Source organism: Ixodes scapularis, unplaced genomic scaffold (genome assembly GCF_016920785.2).
Source record: "Ixodes scapularis isolate PalLabHiFi unplaced genomic scaffold, ASM1692078v2 PGA_scaffold5__190_contigs__length_132052651, whole genome shotgun sequence".
Lineage (NCBI taxonomy): Eukaryota > Metazoa > Arthropoda > Arachnida > Ixodida > Ixodidae > Ixodes > Ixodes scapularis.
The window spans coordinates 1485950-1500353 of record NW_024609880.1 but is presented as its reverse complement, the minus strand read 5'-3'; the positions used below and the strand labels follow the sequence as shown (position 1 = coordinate 1500353).

The following is a 14404-nucleotide window of genomic DNA, read 5'->3' as shown; positions in this document are numbered from 1 at the left end:
CATTCAGGTTGACGGACGTCTGAAGCTGGTCAATAGTATTTTAGGTTGCGAAGTCCTTCACGCCACCAAGTACATGCTTCGAAAGATCTCGAACTTGAAGCAAAGTCGTTATTTCAAGTTTCGCCACTTTTGAAAAACGCGCACAGGCCATTAAAGAGTAGGGTTCTTCAACAGAAAGCGAGACGAAGTATTGAACTGCGAGGTCTGTCACCAAAAGTTCATCGTCGGGCAACTTCTGTCAAACGGTTCGTTTTACTTCATATTTGACATTGGCCGGCAGTTTCATCAAGTCATAGCACAAACAGGGAAAGAACCGTACAAGAACCTGGAAGGATCGCAGTGATTGTTGCACAACCACTACACAAACATCACAGATGGTGAGCTGCACCGGCGACTAAGACGAAACCTCGACTTGCACTAGAGTGGCATCACGATGAGCTTCAATACAGATGGGGCACTGACGTTTAAGTCTGCTAAAAATTCTTTATCGCCAATCCAGCTTACTGTCAACAAACTTCCCGTGATGGCTCGATGGCAACATATGCTCCTTGAAGGATTATGGTTTTCCAAGAATTAAGCACCCACCGTTGCACTTATTCGTCGAATGTTTGTCAAGCTGTTCAGCAGTATTGGCCGCATCACATGGCACAATGGCAGTAAAAATATTCACTCTTTTCTCTTCACCATTTTTTGCTTTGTGAACTCTCCAGCAAGGAAAATGCTCCTAAATATGAAACAGTTCAACGGATTCCAGAGCTGTTTATGGCGCTTGATCTATGGAATCCTAGTGGAAGGTAAGTACCTGTTGTCTCAAACGCGTAGCATTGAATTGCTCACTTGAGCGTAGCGTCTTTAAATATGGCTGGACAATAAACATTGTTCAGCCATATGATGCGGCCAATACTAAACTGCACGTGCCTTCAAATCAGAGCTACCTGACAACCCCTTCCAATGTGCATGCGTTCATACTTTGCGCTGCACTGCAACAAAACATCGTCCCCGGGCGTAGGTTTTGACGGGTTAACTTTGTTTCCAATTCACGGTACGATGAAATTTCCTTACAGTGGTCTAGCTCCCGAAAGGTCGCATCAAGATGTTTACGACTATATGATAGAAGCCTGCAGGCAGAGTCGGGTGGACAATGGGATCAATGGCCCGACACCTTTAATGGAGCTCAAGGGAGTGGATCGCGTGTGGCGATTCTCACCCAATTATATGCATGCAGTATTGGAAGGTGTGAGGAGGCAAATAACAGAGCTGTGGCTAACATGCACAAATGGACCGTTCTGCATCGGTGCCCAGATAAGAAAAATCAATGCTTCCATCTGCAAAATCAAACCACATATCAAATTTTTGTCTTCTCCCTCGCCCAATAACCAAGCGAGCATCGTGGAAAGCGGGCGAGTAGAAAGCGTTTCTGTTCTTTTAGCTTTGCCTTTTTTGTCCAAAATTCTACCCACTCAGTTACCGCTGTTACCCCAAGCAATGTTTTTGTTTCTCAAGGAAGCAGTAACAAAACAGGATATCCATATTAGTGAGGTTATGCTCACAGCATTCGTAAAGAAATGCGTTTTGCTTTACATAGAACCAGCAGCTACATGAATGTGCACAATCGGCTGCATCTGCCCAAAAGTGTGCAGATGTTGGGCACTTTCTGGCGAATCTGCACTTTCTCATACGAGGACAAGAATTGAAGCATTCTGTGCCAAATAAGTGCGGCTAGGCATGTGTCGTCTCAAGTGGGAGAACGATGTGGGATGCGTGCGACAGTGGGATATCTTCAAGAAGTGATCATACTGCTTCCCCGCCTTACGAATCTGTGTCAACAGGTGTTGCATACAAATTGGGAAGGGTAAAATCCACTACCACTATGCACATCACAAATAAAGGCCTGTTGAAGGCCACTTGAACCTGCTGTCTTGACATTTTGGCTTCCTGCCATGCAGGAATTGATATGAACGAGCCCAAATTTATGGCGTTGTGTTCAGTAGAGCAAGCTTTATTTGTGCCCATAAAACATTTTAATGCTACATAACGCTACATTGCACATATCGTGAAATTCAGAAAATACTTTTGCAATGAGAAGAAACTCAAAAACTGGCATTACTTTGCATAGAGCTTATTGTCATCAATAAAAGCATAGGAAGCGCAAGCTACATAGCTGAATTTGTTCGTCCACCAGGATTTGAAAACATTGTGCTTTATCTTGCGGAAGATGTATTTGCTCAGTGCGTCATTGTCCAACAAGTTCAGTAAACATTCTCGCTTGAATTTCGCAACAGCTATGAAGGACTAGAAAGCTAGGGGTCTTTTATATATATTGAACAAGCAGTTACCTTTGTTATTATTAATTAACCAATAAGGGGCACAGACTGTGCCAAAAGATAGAACACTGATGCTTCTGTTTTGTTTGGAAAAAAACTTTATTTCTCTAAACAAAAGCTGCGGAACACAAAAAAAGACATGTCTTCGATCCTAGTCGAAACTTTCTACTGGATGTGTGTGTAGATTCCAAGACTTTTACTAATTAGTGTTTTGATTAAAACTTAGAATAAACAAGCAAATACCAAAATGAGTAGTGTCGCTCGAAGAATGCTCTCCTACACGATTTTCATAGGCGAAACTTGCTTTGGCAGTCGATTCTGTTGCCGATTGAGCATATCTGAGAAAAAATCTCATGAAAAGAAAATAGCTTCAAAATCATGCACAGCACCGGACAAAGCCACAGGAGCGCGTAGCTCTGGACGGTGCGCGTGCCACAGTAAGACGGCAAGAAAAAAGCACTCTCCTTGAGGACCTGCCAATTCCAAGGGTGGGCGGGGGGGGGTAACATCAGGCTGCTCAACCTTGATATTATCACTGCTCTGTCGCAGACACTGCAGCATCATCTAAGCAGAGATAACAATAGGTACGTTGAGAGACTGGGTTGTGGCAGCCGTCTCTCTCGGAACCGGCAGAGGAGGGGGTGTTTTTTTTTCCCCTCTGTGCTGCGATACGCCGGTAACCCGAAGCCACACACTCCTGCGGCTTCGTTAGTTTTGTCTGGCACTGCACTGTTCCTAGTGGAGGTCCCATTAATAATGCATTTGTGACAGTACCATTCAGTATCGCGGCATCTCTCAATGTTATGGGATGATGACAGTTGAGCAGCACAGCAATAATTACACATAAATGAAAGAACATTCAATATCAGTGTTGAAAAGACGTTCCTATATGGTCCAGCATGGGCTCTGCTTCAGTGTGATGTAAATACAACGCAAAAGAGAGATTTGAGCAGCAGACATGCTTTCAAGAATTAATACATACACATAAACCAACGAAAGACTTGGTTTAAAAACACAACGAACATGGGCGAAAAAAAAGAAGAAAAAACAGTTCGTGCTTTCAAAACCTAAAGTTACTGTAACAGCCAAAAAAAGAACAATGAAATCAAACAACTCTTCAATGTGAACATGATGAAAAACAGCGTGCACTGTAAACTTTTTTACACCCTTAAAGGTGTAATGGTACTCAAAACACCCTTTTAACACCCTCGTTTTCAACGTGAAGGGTGTTAGAAGGGTATCCACATTACTGAAACACCCTACTTACACCTTTACATAATGAAAGGGGGTAAGAAGGGTGTTAGGAGGGTGCAAGAAAGGGGTTAAGTAATGAAGGTACACCCCATGATGCCGCGAGGGGTGTAAGGGTGTTTGGAGTTTGATCGTTTAAAACAATGCCGAGCAGTTTCAGATTAATGCCGACTGCGGCATTAATCTGAAACAGTACGATTCGATGAAGCCAATAAATAAGAGTACTGTATGGCGCTCGTCGTCGTTGTGAGTTTGCAATCACCGGCTAGACTAATCACGCACAGTGATCCTTTCTGTGCTTGATTGGTCTAGTCGGCAGGAGCGAATGCGCGAAGGCGACGAGTGCCATGACGATGCACCTTTGGTTCTGCTTGACTGACTCCGTGGGATCGTGGCGTTGTGTAACAGATAACTGGTTCTGTGGGTTCACCCTGACTTTAGGAATTCGGAGCACACAGACCAGGCTGCTGTTTTGAACATTATATGATATTCATATGTTCGTCGGTGTGCTCGCTCACAATTGCATTCGTTGCCTCGAAGGATGGGCAGGCGATGAGCGGTCCCGTCGTTGGACAATTTACCTCGAGCCTTGCAGGTGTCAGCAGATGTCCCCAGCCGGTCTCTTTTCCGTGTTTCTTGACCGCCATTATTCCTTTCCGGGGTTTCGCGTATTCGATACATCCGCATCTTCTTCGGTACTCGACTGTACCTCTTTTCTCTTACATCCCCAGAAAGCGAAGGCCTCAATGGTTAGCTCTCGCCCTTCCCCTGCGTTCTCTCCGTAGTCCCGCTGTGCCGCTGTATACCTTTGGACGCCAAGCTCCGGTCGTTCGGCAGGAAACGCCACGAGGCGAGGGCGGCGAGACCAAGTCTCAAGAACTCGGTGGCGCCGCTCTGTTTTTCCGTGCGGGCACTTGTGGCCAACTGGAGAGGTTGCATTCCTTCCGGGTCTACTCGGCCCAAGTTAACCTCACAGGTGGCTGTGGTCGGACCTAATATTGACATAAGTATAGAGTACTCGAAATCTGGAATGTCAAGGTTACGTGTATGCTGCATTTCACGGGCATAAGGGCTAGCCAGGATGACACACATGTAAATGTACTATGTAAGCCAACACGCCCCTTTACAAACATGCCCGCGTTTGCCCACACCAGGTGAGGTCACTGCGCATTCGTAAAAAAACAATCTTCGCTCGAGGTAAATTGTCCACGTATCCGCTCTGTGGTCAGCAGCGCCGCCGCAGCGGCGTGACGCCAGAACCGCCGGATTGTGTATATACATATACGGCTTGAGGAATAAATACAATAAATGAGTAATGAGGATTTGGTATAGATTCCCATTGCTGAAATGTTCCTTGTTTCTGAGATTAAAAAAAAATAATTAAAGCCTCGCTCACCTTGGTCTGATAAGAAATGCAGATTCATATTTACGAATTTTAAATTTTAACTCGACTCCTAAAACAGAACAATGAAATATTAACTTGTAAAAATAATTGTCTTTTTCCGAAAACTGATTTGTATATTACAACATTAACTAAAATCTGATTTACGTAAAAAAACAACGAACATTTCAGTATGATTGGGAGCAAATATTTCGAGGTAACTTTTCTACGGCGTAATGTTTAAAAAAAAAAATTAAAGCAATGAATACGATTAAATATATTAAAGAAACAAAAATATGGTTCAATAAAATAACGCAAATATGTATTTATTTGGGTAGCGCACATGAACCTTGTGAAAGCACTCACAGCTTCTGAAACAAAGGGCGTGGCTTATATGTTCAGGAGTGTAACTTTATGATTCGATCTTCGGTGTACTTATATCGGAAAATGTCGGAGAGATAATAGGATCTAAATAATATTTAGAAGCATCTCTCTATTACATTTTAGAGAACAGATAGATCACAAAAATTTGGAGTTCTCTGTTTATTATGATTTTTTTTTTGTACTAAACAAAGCGATTTGAGGCACTTGCCAACACTGTGAAATCGTTTTTATCGCAGAAAATAAAAATCGTTTGGATTATTGAATATAGACTGGTACAATCCCTTACATGAAATGGTTATTAAACCACGCAGGCGAAACCGTAAAAAAAATCCTCAATACAGGCCGTCGGTTTAGCTACGAGTGTTACCCCACTTAAACAATGAAAATGCAGCATTTAAACCGAAAAAAAAGAAAAAAAAAGAAACCTAAACATCTGTAAAACTAAAAGTTTAAGTGGAATAGCCGTACAGACAGTCCTTTCTTTTAGCTTTCGCTTTAACTTTAACCACGTTTTAACTTAAAACAATGTATTAAAACAAATTTGTTGAAACGCGAAGCAAGAAAAATGCAAACGAGCCTCCACCCAAGATATAAAAACCGAAACTACAGCAAATCTTTTTAGAAAGGGCAGGCGTAAGTCGTAGCCAATCCCCGTTCTTATTAAAGATGGCTGCTTTCGGTTATTGCTGGAACGGCCGGAACTGCTACCGGAGACACTTCCACGTGTGGACGCAATTAAAGGTGAGAATATTTATGCAGCATGCTTGTAGAACATTCTTTATGTGTCCAGGTGTCCAGTAAGTGACTATTGATACCGCTTACACAGTATTCGACTTGTTTAACGCTTAAATGTGCTGGTAGCGAGTGTTATGTACCGGCTGGCTGGCTTCGGTTTTCTCTTTCGAGCCATAACCGCTAAAACTACCTTGGAGTGACGAAAGCGCTCCTGTTTTCCTTTTCGCTTTTACGCCGGCGCATCTTTTCTCGTGAACTGTCGAAACTAACCAGTCTGGAAACAAGATCGCTTCATGGGTGGGAAGCTGAAGCAGAGGTGTTTTTTTTTTTTTTTTGTGCGTCATAAGTTTAAGCATCCATCCGAATCTGTGTATCGCTTTCGCGTCGTCGCTGTTTAACCAGTTAGTTAATGTCCTCAGCACCAGTTCTTAAGTTGTCTTTGCTTGACAACAAATTCGGCGCAAAAACGAGGACAAGAGTGGGACAGAAACACGGCGAAGTGTTTGTGTCCCTCTCGACCTCATCCGATGAGGTCATGAATTACTGACTAGCCCAATAATTAGCCCTTCGCTTCAAGCCCTATAATTTCTATAATTTTATTTTGAACATAAGATTTTGTGTTTCTTGATATGTGTTTCTTGGTATGATATGTGTTTCTCGGCACGGTGTTTCTTGATTTGATGGGCGGGGCAAATGTTACCTTCAGTAGGTATGGCGAACCGCACATACTTCGTAATTTTTCGCGGAGTCGTGAATATGCGCCAGTCTGGTGTTTTCAGCTTTTATCATGTTACATAATTGGAAAACAAATAAAAAAATCGAAGAAGTACCTGGGCCTTTCTTTTGCTAGTGTGATTGCTATGAAGTATAAAGTATTAATTAGAGGATCTATACCAGTTTAGAGCACTAACCCAAGTAAAGGCATGCATTTGTTACAAAAACCGAATAATAAACATTGTTCAAGGTGTTTTGCACTGAATACAGCTGATCTTGCCTCTTTTTCGTGTTGCTATGGACCGAGTCTATCTGCTGTAAATGTGGCTGTTAGGATTGTTCGAAAGCTCGAATGACTAGCTAACGGGCATTAAGTCTTGTAAATTCATTTAGTGTGTTGACTGCTGTATCCGAATTTTTTATTATTCATTATATGCAAATGTTATTGGAATTAAAAAAAAATTCAGAAGAAAATGTCATAGCTGCTGCACTGGTCTATTGTTAATGTTGATGAAAGTAAACTTCACAATTTGAATAAAAAATCATTTGTTATTTGGCACTTTTTGAGTTTTTATTTTTTTATTACAGTATTACCTGCAATGAAAAGTGTATGGTTGATTTAATGCAGGACAGGCCTTTCAGATATTTTGAATAAATAAATAAATAAATCTTAATACTCCAGAATTCATGGGTCATGCTCATCCGCCAAAAGTTCAAAAATGAGAGACGGAAGCTGGAGACAGACCGTGTGTGCGCAAACCGACCAAAGTTCGGCAGCAGTGGGAAACAAGCAAGGGCGGCTGTCGACGCCGCATCAATGGAGTTATAGCGGGGCAAAGTTGGCGCAACACTGGTCGGTGATTCAGAGCTCAGTGTAACGCACATGTGTTTTTTTTTTAAATAATTACAATAATCGTCCTTGTTTAATCCATATGCAGTCCCAAGGCTTGGCTCTCAGCGGAGAAGACGAATACAGTCTCACACAGCATGAGGCCTTGTTAGTCACGGAGTGGACCAAATCGAACCCCGACAGGCAGCAGCTGCAGGCCTGAGTTGATGCATTCCGCAAGGGTCAAAGACTTGTGCAAGTTATCCATTGCTGAAGCTATAGACAAGTATCCCTATCTCAGGGACATTGAATGGGTGAGTAGTTTCTTTTGTACGCAATTTGTAGAAGGGCTTTACTTAGAAGAACCAGCTTAGACAAAGCTGCTCTTTTTGTAAGCTGCAATTTTACGAACTTGTTCGCTGAAATCCATAGACATTTTTTTTCACTAAAACAATTTAACATACCAAAAATAATTTTAAAATTTAACCCCAAAACTGAAAAAAAACAAAAAAAAAAAAGGATGACAATACTCAAGGGCTGTGTTGTGTCGTCCTTCTTTTTTCCCCCCGTCTCTCAGTTGTGTCCTAAAATATGTTTAGCCATCACCAGCTAGTTTGCGTCCTATCTTTTTGTTCATAAAACATTTGTGAAAACTTTAAATCAGGGGCACAGAGTGCGTCAGCAAATGTCTTTTAGGTTACTATAGGCACAAGCTGTCGCTTAACGGTTTCTGACATACTACGAAATTACTTCTCAGAATTAATGTTTTGCATAATTTGTTCAGTCAAACACCATTTTAATTGTGACGTTTCTGCCTTTAATATTATCGAAAGTAACTAGCCTGAACCAAGGTTGATCATTTTTACATTTCGGAGCTGCACTATATCTATTAGCAATCTACTTCAGTAGTACAGTGCAACCTTTAAAGGGATACTTCAACGAAATTTGAAATATATCCGTCGTGTTCAAAAATAGGTTGAATATGATCCTCAATATCCGTAAATGACAATTGCACATGTGTATTTTGAGCCTGGTGGCTGTATTTTTTGTTATAGACGGCCCAGTCTAGCAAGCGCTCGGAGAAGGCCCAGCTTAGAGCACGTGACATCCGACGCAATCGTGACGTAGGTCGTTTCGGGACGAGCAATGCTACGGCGAGGCTGACGTCGAGGGGATGGCCTAGTCGTTCCAGCCACCGAAGCGGCTGCTTTTGTACAAATTTTGAGTGACGGGTTAATCTTTTATAATCTTGTAGGGGGACTATAGCTACATCTGGAACACACAAAAGGAATTCTCGGGAAGACGTAAGTTCTTCCTTCCCCTCTTCTCTCGTCGTGGCCAGAGGCGAGACACTCACCGTTACTAGCTGTCAAGGTTCCTGGACGGGCATTACAAACGATGCGTTAGCGACATCCACCAGGCGCTCTTTGCTAATCGTTTAATTCGTTTTAAAATTCCTTTTCGTGACTTTTTTTTACAAGATATTGGTGTGTTCGATGTGATACTGCACCTATGAACACATATAGACCATAAAATAAGCGCCGAAATTTCGTTGTAGTATCCCTTTAACGTTCGCAAGTTCCATATTGCCGAAATATTCACGAAGCCAATAATTTGCGTAATTTGAAGGAACATGCATGTCTTCAGTCTAATTTTCAAATTCCAACTTTTATACTCATAGGTTAGTGGTCATGATTATGTCTGTCATCACATTTGTAAAAAAAAAAAATTGAGGGCCCGAAGTAAAGGATTCTACAGTAGTTGTGCTACACGACAGAATACTTCAAATGTGTTAGTAGGCTAATAAAAGACATTTAATAACGAGGTGAAAAAAACGTTAAGAATTTCACTGTTCTTACAAATGCATGTGTTTTATTCAAACGCTCACAATGTTTCAGTTCCTTGAGGATTTCAAGCAATTCCTGAAGAAAGATGGGAATGAAGCGGTCGAGGCGGCGTTCAATAAGATTGTGAAACTTGCTCTAAGAGGAGACCAAGGGGGCTACAAAAAAAGACCTGAAGCCCTTACTTGAAGTTGACCCGCCAAGAACCGGTGCAAGACGCAAGAAACGTAAGTGATGATTCGTGTATAGGAATAAAGGGCATATCTATGATCTGCCCAAAGCAGTACTATACCGCTTTGAGCATAACATATACCAACAGAAGGATGGTATGTTACCGTGTATGTTTAAAAATGCGCAGATATTCAGATTAGTGTTGAGATGATGTGCCTTCTCTATTGGATTTCTTTGCTATTAAGGTTAATCGATGTGTGTTTTTGTAGAACGCACCATCTGTTGGGGTACTATTTTCAACACACCGTTTTTCTCATCAGTTTTTATTGTGCACCTCTTTTAAAATGTTGCCTATTTTATTGTTTGCTTGTAGTGTAAATTACTGTGCAAATTAAATGAGTGCAGCTTAATTTACATATCAATTGTTTAAATTAGTGTGCCATCGATTTAATCTGAATAGTCAAACAAAACATAGCAGTGCTACGGTACAAATGGTTGTATTTAATATAACTTTTTTATGTGCATTTTGGACTAATCGTTCCCTTAGACACAGATGGAAGTGCGAAGCAGTTTTTTTTTAATTTTCATAAAATAGGAGTGTTGTGTGCAAAGAGCAGGCAGGTGTTTAAAAATTTGTGAAGAGTGCAGGATATTTCTGTCACGGGAAATGCTTTCCTAGATTCAGGACTTAAATTTACTCGAAGGGAAAGTTTTGAATGAAGGTACCTCTTCTGTTAAAGTCATTTCCCATGCTTGTTCTGGTTTCTATGTATCCAGTTAATTTCAGTGCTGCTTCAAGATAAGTAAGACCAAGCAAGGTTTTATAACAGTATGCGAGTAATGTGCATTGAGCTACATCACAGGTGCTGCTACACACGCATTTCTCGAATGGTGCAAGCTAAGTGTAAATGTAAGTACTTCAGTTAAAAAAAGAAAAAGCTCCGAGGACAGAAAGAAGAGTTCCCCTAATTTAAAAATATTCCATATTTTGGCACAATAATTTATCCAGCATATAAATGTTTGGACGAAGCGTACCTGGAAGATATATTTTACTTATAAAAGTGTAAAACCTTGTTTAGTTCTTGAATCTTAAACGTACCATGGAGCACCCAGCATACATTCATTTCACAGTAAGCGCCCACCAGCTACATCTGAAATGTTTCGAAGCTAAGTACATGAGACGCTCCTTTGTGTTATCAGCTTCTCCAAACACGTCGCTGCAAAGTGGTTGAAGACTGCCATGTCATGTACTAACAAATGCATATCCTCCTGTTTTTTAAGAAAATCACCGAATATTAAATGGACGCTTGCTCAGTGTTTTACAGATTGTCATTTCTGAAGGACAGCACTGCCTGTCTTCGTCCAACACATTTGCTTATCTTTTAGAGCAGATGTAAGAATTTGTACCTTTCCCAGCCTTATGTACATTAGACGAAGCGAAACTGATTCCCCATAAATAGTTGCAAGCAAGGTACTTAGTCACCACCATGTCTGCACATGTGAGCAGGTTTTGCAATTAGATGCCTGTCTAAGTTACCTTCACTCACACCCTGGATGCGCTTGCACTCATGGGGCACCAGCTGGATGCCGTGCCTGCAATCGTCTTTCGGAAGGTTTGAGGAAAAAAAAATCTTATTTTTAAGGTCATTCATTAAAAAATTCACTCTTACAATAATGATGAATGCGTCGGTTTCACTTGCATGCGCTCTCCTTCATTATCGTGTTTTGGACGTGCAATATATTTGTTTCTAATTTAGCACGAGTGACGTGTGGCTTAGTTTTATTATGCGTTTCTGTTGCAGACGTTCAGGCCGTACGTGCTCTGGAACTCCTGGCAAGAGTACTTAAGCAGCCTAGTGCAACTTACATGATGTTTTTGCCTTCGGTAAGCTTCTACTTAAAAGCCGTCATTCTAGAACATTGTATGCGTTGCACAAAATGATATATAAGTGGTAATATACTTCGGTCATTAGAACAAAATTGTAAATATGTGTAAGGCCCCCATGCAGTTTCCAGTTTCCTAGACCTCCCATGGCACAAAAAAAAGGGGGAAAAAAACCGAACACACTCTAATGTTGCTTGATTGTGGTGTAACTACTGAAAATCCTTTTTGACATTGTTAGGTCTAGCGGCACCCCATGCAAAGGCCATTTTTACCATCCTCAAGTATATCTCACGAAGTTTTTGCAGCAAAAAAAAAAAAAAACAAAACAAAAACCTACAGGCTTATAAATGAAATATTTCTAACAGGAAATCAGATGTCTAACAGTCATTTACTGTGAACCAAAATAATATTTTAAAATGTGAATATATTTAATAATTGGGATTCCAGCATAGATACTTCATCATACTACAACTGCAATTATTTTTCAACGAACATACCTATGAATGAAAACAGAAAGCATTCACTCATCTCAACAGAAAATAACAGCCGGTATTTATTTATTGAGTACTGGTCAAACCTCCTTTTCTGGCCGACCTGTGTTGATCACATCACAAAAGAACTTGAGTCAGCTAGAAAATTTTGCCTTTATAAATAGATATACAGGTCTACACCATGCGATTGCGAACTGTATATCTAAAATGCTGTGTTTCATTTCTTTTTAAGAGGCAGAGAAGCCACTTACACCTTGCATCGTATTTTCGGGCCCGAGTTTCAGAGGCCGAAGCGCTCTTCTTCTACATCGAGAAAAGTCGACTGTTGCGCGTCATAGATGCAGTGGAAGGGACCACAGCAATCATGACAGCCCAGTGGATGTTTAAGGTACAACAAAAAAGCGTTTAATATTTCTTGTGTTTTGGAATACCTATTTTAATGGGTTCCGATTTCAAGGCCCAGGAGCATCGCCCAACGCTTTATTGCGAAAAACAAGTCGTCGTTCACTGCCTAAGTCTGTTTCAGGATGTTGGATTTTAATTTGAACAGATCTTTCTTTAAAGATTGGGTGAGCGGTACATGTAGCGGGTGTTTCAGCAAAGACTGACAAAAATTCCTAAAATTAGTGTAATCAGGGTAAAAGTGTAATTTTCTCGGGACAGCATTACTCTTGGTGGCAGACGTCAGAAAATGTGCAATACTTACTAATTAGTGCGGTACTTCATTACATATAACTAATTAACTTTATATTAAGTGAAAATAAACATATGGCTCGAACTAGAACCTTGCTAAGCATCATCGAAAACCACTTAATCAGTAGTTTTCAGAAATATTCGGGACGTAGGAAGCCTAGTATGCTAAAGTTACCACTCGTGGAACAGATCCAAGGCTGGGGCTCTGAGAAGAGACGGAAAAATCGCTCGGGCGCCTTATCGGACCGCTATCTTTGTATCTGCTGCACGAGTGGTAACTTTAGCGCACCTCTACGCTTTTCACGCGTTCAAAGCCTTTCTGAAAATTACGAATTTTGTGCTTTTTGATGACGCTCAGCAAGTTTCTGATTGTAACCATCTGTCTATTTTTACTAATTAAAACGTTAATTAGTTCTTTTAAATAATTAACGACCTAATTACTAAGTGTCGCGCATTTCTGACGTCCGCCACAACGAGTAATGCAGTCCTGAGAATTTGATCTTTTTACTTCGACATTGTATTAGAGGATTACAATCTTGATCAGTTGGCTAATTAACTTAAACATGTGCATTAATTGAACACTTTCGTATGTCATATTACAACTGCAGTTTTAACGGCAGTCAATCGCAGAGCCAAAATCAATTTAAACAATTTGCATAAAGGCAAGAGTTTTTATATATTAATAGATCAGTTTTCTCATTTTTGTCGCGCGATTTTAAAAGTAAATACACAGTATAGAAAGCTCTGTCCTCAATGATGCCTAAAGAGGGGTGACATAGTCGTTTCGGTTTCTTCGTATTTAACTGGCCAGCGCATATTTGGTGGATATGCCAATGACATATTGCCGAGAGGGTAGCAGGGTACCAGAAACGTGTATGGCACATTTCTAGGCACAATTTAGAGGGCTTGTGGCGTTTTTGTTTATAGCTTCGGAATTCCGTGTCAAAAACGCGGAAACTGATTTCTTAATATTGCAAAGCACTTTGCATTCATTCAAAATCTTCAGATTGGGTTAGTCTCTAACTTTAATTGCTCTCAACGCTGCAATGGACACAAAACGCATAAAATTGTTAAATGAAACCCCGCAAGTTTAAGTTAATTAGTCTACAGGTTATTAATTATCATGCGATCTGATGTACGTTGAGCCCGATACACATAAAGTGAAGATGTTAATCGTGTATACTGGTCATCTTTTTTACATCTGTACGCATTAAAATCATCCACCCTATATTGTCCCTCTGGCGCGAGTGCGCACACCATGCTCTTTAGGGAGCATGGACATTGAATGAGCTCGTGCTTGTATACGCCACGGAAGCTACGAACACTCGACGCTGGGAGTTTTAACATGCTGAAAGGTTGTATATGCAAGACGTTCAAATTAAAAGAGTATTCAAATTTAATATACACTTTTTTTGTCTTTATTCCTTAGTGGATGCATGCATGAGGCAACCACTTATTTAAGCAGGAATACATGAAGTGTTTTCGAAGGTTTTCAGCAGCACAAACATGTTTTAATTGTGGCACTGTAAACATTACAAGTAACATAAACATCATACCGCCAGACATTGGATGTTATGGAATGTATCTAAAGGTATGAACATGTAGTCAGACTAACTTGGCTGTATACAGCCCTTGCACATCATGAGCAGCACACATGCACTGAGAAAAAAGCCAGACTAACTTGGCTGTATACAGGTATACA

At 40.7% G+C, this 14404-nt stretch overlaps 1 pseudogene; it reads left to right on the top strand.

Annotated features, from left to right (window-relative positions):
* The first annotated feature begins 6006 nt into the window (after nt 1-6006).
* LOC115310499 lies at nt 6007-14094 on the top strand (annotated as a pseudogene).
* Nucleotides 14095-14404: the final 310 nt, after the last annotated feature.